Source organism: Chrysochloris asiatica, unplaced genomic scaffold (assembly GCF_000296735.1).
Source record: "Chrysochloris asiatica unplaced genomic scaffold, ChrAsi1.0 scaffold00025, whole genome shotgun sequence".
Lineage (NCBI taxonomy): Eukaryota > Metazoa > Chordata > Mammalia > Afrosoricida > Chrysochloridae > Chrysochloris > Chrysochloris asiatica.
In genome coordinates, this window is record NW_006408543.1 from 1,070,300 (window position 1) to 1,076,292 (window position 5,993).

Below are 5,993 nucleotides of genomic sequence, written 5' to 3' on the forward strand. Positions count from 1 at the left end.
AGAACTGCTCAATGCCTCAGTTTGCCCCACTGTAAAATGGAACCAAGAGGTGTCTAGAAAGGTTGTTCTGAAAATGAAATGAGAAATTGAGAATAAAGGTTCTGTCCTGCCCTCTGTGACGAGCCAGGCATGGGGGAAGGGAAGGGGTGCTGGGGGAGACGGTGGTGGGTGGCTTCCGGGGAGGGTGGCATCTTGCCCTGAGGGGACAGCCTGTAGCCTGGTGCCTCTGTGTCCCTGTGAGGTGTGGAGGAGCCTGTGAAGTCCACTCTGCCTGCCCACTCCGTGCCTCAGAATCTCAGTCAGTCCAGGACTGATGCCTGGGGCTGGCAGAGGTAGTGTTACTCATTGCCTGGGGGCACCTCCATTCCTCAGAGGTGTGGACATGGGGGTCCCCTGGACAGGAGTCTTGGAATGCCCCAAGGGCCTGAAAGGTGGGCCACTCCCCTCTGCTTCCAGCCTCTCCCCACCTTGGAGCAGGTGGGGCCCCACCCTGGGCTTCAGTCCTCCGGAGGGTCCCAGCTTGTATCTTTCCAGATACCTGGTGGGGGGCACAGACTGGCTCATCTCTGGCAGTGTGGCACCATCAGACAGTAGGCATGTTTGTTGACCAGGCTGATGGAGGAATGCAAGAGGAAGATGGGATGTGGTCTTCCAGCCTTCTGTTCAGAAAAGCTGACTCCAGGGCTCCCCCACTGGCCCCCGCACCTGGGCCACCCCTAAACACAGGCCGCGGGGTCTGTTTTTGGCACCCTTTCCAACCCTTTTTGTCGACAGATGATGAGCAATCCAGAGGAGGCATGCCTTGTGCCCTATGGCCGTGGACTGCCCAAGCTGTCTCCCTATGCTCCTGCTATAGCAGAGGGACCAGGGGCTGCAGACCAGGCACCCAAGAGGTGTCATGGAGGAGTGTCTGACCTGGACTCCCAGGGCTGGGTGGACCACAGCAGATGAGTCAGTAGACTGGAAACACCCTTAACCAGAGGAATCTATGAGTATGTGCATGTGAGTGTGTGTGTGTGTCTTGTATGACTGGGGTTGTGGACATAAAATCTCAGAGAAGGGTCCCATCAAGCCATGGCAGACCTGGGGTCCACCCTGCCCAGGACATCTGGTCAACTTTGTTGCCCAACCAGCTGGTTTTCTGAGACATACAAGGCATCCCTCCCCTCTGGCTCTACCCACCCTCCGCCCCCATTCTGAACTTGTTTTTTCCTGTCCCCACGGAAGGCTGATCTGGCTTCAGACACGGTCTGCCTCCCGTTAGACTTCAGGAAGTGCTTCTGGAAGCAGAGTGTCCCAGCAAGTCCAGTCTTGTAGTCTGGGCAGAGCTAGTGTGCACAGGACAGAGCCCGGGTCTAGAATGTGCAGGCAGACGCTGGCACATAGACACGTGGCTGCCCCAAGTCCCCAAACACGCAGGGGAGGCCCACATGCCAAACACAGGCCACACCTCTCCGTCATTGCCGAGGGCCTGCAGGAGGTGGGAGCAGGATCTGGGACACCACTGAGGAGCAGGCTGCCTGCACCGGCTCTGCTGGGAGCAGGCAGGGGCGTGGGTGCTGCTAGGAGAGAAATATTTCCTGGACCCTGTAACAACACACCATGCACAGCCAGGACAGTCTGGAGGGCAGAGCCAAGTGTCCACTGTGGACCCACCCAGGGACCCCAAGTGCAGCCTGGCCTCAGGTTTCATCTCCTTTACCAGTTTCAGCTTTAAAAATTGTTTCCATTAGCCATCAAGGCAAGTGGTCGGGACCCTTCAGAGCAAACTCCCTTCCAAGACTGAGACTCAAGGGGAATACATGAGCCAGGCAGGTGGTCTGGCTGGTGATCACGTTGATGACCAATAAAGGGGGGAAAAAACAGCAATGAAGTTGGGATCTAAGTCCGACCACATTCAATAGACACCCCTGTGAACCCGGGTAGAGACCTGGATGGCCAGCAGTACGGCAAGACCCTGGGGACTCCTGGGCCCAGAGGCAGTAACATGGCCACAGAGGACTAGAGCGGAGAGTGAAGCATCCAGCTGATATGAAGTGAGGGGAGATGCACAAGAACACCCATACCTGCAGATAGTACCCACTTGACCTGGCTTCGATGGCTGGATGATCAGAATTCGACTAGAAGAAGGAAGAAGAGGAAAGGAAAAGAGTAACCGGATACAATTTAATGAAATTTACCTACACTTATGGATGTAGTAGCTCAAAAAAGAGAACAAATCTTTACAGTGAGGATCACTCCCACCCCCTCGGTACACAGAGTTGACAAGGATGGGCAACTTAGACATTGGCTACTCAAAATGAGGGGCTATGGGTCGAAACCAACTCGACGGCACTTAACAACAACAACAACAACAACATAAAGGCAAGAAGTGACTGGCTTACAAGCTTTCAAGAAGGAGCCTAGTTCCAGATGGGGCGGGGGAAAGTAGAATCACCACTGTATGATTTCCAATCTGTTGGGACCAGGCTGGTGAAAGGAAATGGGGATAAGACTCTTATGGTACAATAGTAAATAATTTTCATCAGGTCTGACTGTGAGGATCGGAAATGTAGAGGTGGATGTTTTTTGACAAAAGGAGGAGAATGATTGATTTTGCAGACCAGGAGAGGAGGTCCCTGGGACCATCAAGTGAGAAGAGCGGAGAGTAGGACCCTACCCAGAGAGGCACTGACGCCAGGAATGGAGACAGAGAAGATGACATGGACAGATGGAGCGGCTGGGGACACTGGACTCAGGGAGGGAGAAGGGCTGTGTGCTGGCAGCCGGGGGACGGGCCTGTGTGATGTACCCTTTGGTAATTTGATGATGCATGGAGGGGATAGTAATCATTGCAATGAAACAAAATAGGATAGGATGAATGTAAAACTGATGTTCTTCCATGTAAACCTCACAATAAAAACTTATAAAAAATTGCTTCCATTTTAATATGTGCATCCAGCGGGGAGCCCTGAGACAACCCCTGAGACAGCTATAGAATAAAGTCAGAGAAAGTACAGCCAAGGACAGGGTGAGGCCCACAGAGTGCTGGGGCCCACTGTCCACGGGAAGCAGCGTGATGGGTTCAGAATGGTCACTCTGTCTGCCTCCTGTAGTGCCCATGACTGGCCTATAATTCACCACCCATCCATCCACCCCTCACCTACCCATCCACCCACCCACCACTTACCTACTTATCCATCCATCTATTCATGCACCACCCACCATTCACCCCTCACCTACTCATCCATCCACCCACCCACCCATCCACCCCTCACCTACCCATCCACCCACCCACCTACCCACCACTTACCTACTTATCCATCCATCTATTCATGCACCACCCACCATTCACCCCTCACCTACTCATCCATCCACCCATCCACCTACCACTCACCTACTCATCCATCCATCCATCCATGCACCACCCACCATTTTCATCTACCCATCCACTCACACATCCATCCATCCATCTACCACCCATTGTTCATTCACCTACTTACTTACCTACCCACCTACACACCCATCCATTCACCACTTACTTATTCATCCAGCCATATCTCCATCCACAGAACCATTCATCCACCCACCCACCTATTCATCAGTTCATCCGTTGATCCACCCATGCATCCATTCATGCCTCCATCTACTCATGCATACATCCACCATCCACCTGCCCAGCCATGTCCCCATCCATCCTTCATCCATTCACTCACCCCTCACCTGTCCTCCCGTCCCCCCACCTCTCACTCACCAAGTCCCCCCTTTTCCATGTCAGTCTGGCAGTGAGGTAGGAGCCAGCCAGTCATTGGCAGCTGCTCCACAGTGTGACAGAGTCAGAGTGGAGTTCTGACAGTTTGTACATGGGCTGGAGGCCAGGGCAGATGTCCCAGAGGAGATGGTGATGAAGCCAGGCTGCGGGGAGAGAAGAACACAAGTGGAGTGGGTGTTCAGTGTCTTGGTGGTGGAGGGTGTGTGGGGTGTGGTGGAGGGTGTGTTGTGGAGGGTGTGTTGTAGTGTGGAGGTTGGTGGAGGGTGTGTGGTGTGGTGTTGGGGAGTGGAGGATGTGGTGTGGTGTGGGGGGGTAGAGGGTGTGCTGTAGGGGGGTGGAGTGAGGGGGTGGTGGAGGGTGGTGGAGGAGGTGTTGTCACGTGAGGGGTGGAGGATGTGTTGTGGTGTGGGGGGGTGGAGGGTGTATTGTGTGTGGGGGTGGAGGATGTGTTGTGGTGTGGGGGGGGGGAGGGTGTATTGTGTGTGGGGGTGGAGGATGTGTTGTGGTGTGGGGGGTAGAGAGTGTGGTGTTGCGGGGAGATGGTGAGGGGTGGTGGAGGGTGGTGGAGGGCGTGTTGTGGTGTGGAGGGCGTGTTGTGGTGTGGTGGGTGGTGGAGGGTGTGGTGTGGGGGGTGTGTGGTGTGGAGAGCATGTTGTGGTGTGGGGGCGTGTTGTGGTGTGGGGCGTGTTGTGCTGTGTGGGGGGTGGTGGAGGGTGTGTTGTGGTGTGTGTGTGTAGGGGGTTGGAGGGTGTAGTGTGGTGGATGGTGTTGGGGGTGGAGGATGTGGTGTGGGGGGGTGGGACCAGGCAGCTCCTCTTAGAAGTGTTGGCGGTTTGAGCCAGGTCCTGATCTCTGACCATTTCCTTTAAACACCCCAGACCTGCTGCTGTTGAGTGAATTCTGACTCACGGCCACCTCACAGGATAAAGCAGAACCGCCCCGGAGGGTTCTGAGAAGGTCATTCTTAAGGGAGCCTCATCTTTCTTCCCTGGAGCCACTGGTGGGTTTGAACAGCTGACCTTGTGGTTACCAACCCTATTTTAAGATCACACACACATCTCATTGATTAAGGGGAGGGTTACACAACCAATCTTATCATTGTTGTCAGGAAGTTGTGAAAAGTTGAACTGACAACAGTTATGTGATAGACTATGTACAACAACAACAAAAATCCTAGCTGCTGAGATGACTTACGCAAAACCAAACACCTCAATGGGTGATTTGAGTCATGGTGTCATGGGACATCCCAGGTAACTGGTCCAATAATGTGTTTAGTGGTTCTGTTCTTCTAGTTAATTATTTGGTGCCTGGAGTCTTAACAGCTTGTCAGCAGCCATCTAAGGAGTGACAAGTGGTCTCTTTTACCAATTCAGCAGCAGAGGAAGATGGAGAGTCAGGACTAGAAGGAGGAAATGGAGTGTGTGTCTAATTGTCTCCATGGACAACCGCCTCCTTTGTTATGAAACAAGAGAATTGGATGATGTCTGGCAACCATTACTGGAGATGTTGATCAAAAAGATTCCATAGACAAATCCTGATCAAAAGAGGGAAAATTTGGAACAGAATGGAAAATTCTCATGGAATCTAGACTTTCTGGATTCAAGAAGGCTGGTTGAAGCCTTGAAGCTATTGTCCTAAGATAATCTTTAAACCTAAAGTCAAAAATACCCCCTGAAGTCTTCTTAAAACCAACCAGCAGTGTGACTTAACTAGTCTAGAACGTCTTCTATAAGCGTTAGAGCTGTTGTCATGGGATGAAACTGACAAGAGCATCTTGGAAGATTAGAGAGGAAGATTGGGGCCACTAGGTTTGTATTAATGAGGGAGGCACATCAGAAAAGGACAGTGAGAATGTGTGTCTATGACTCCACAACTGTTATTCATGCTACTGAGTTGTGTCTATGAAACCACTACTGTTGGATTGCTGTATGCTTTGCTGTGTGTAATTCTCAACAACAACAAAAAATCAGATAAACATGGCATGCACATATCTGCACATACATGTCTGGAATCCTGGGTGGAGCAAACTGTGGACATGCTTGACTGTTGACTGAAAGGTTGGAGGTTTGAGTCCACCCAGAAGCACCTCCAAAAATAGGTCTGCTGATCTGTTCCTGAAAAACTAGCCTCTGAAAACCCTACAGAGTACCTTTCTACTCTGATACACACGGGGTTGCCATGTACAGCTGACTCAGTGGCAACTGGCTTGATACAGTTACATTAGTTGCTGTTATCTACCATC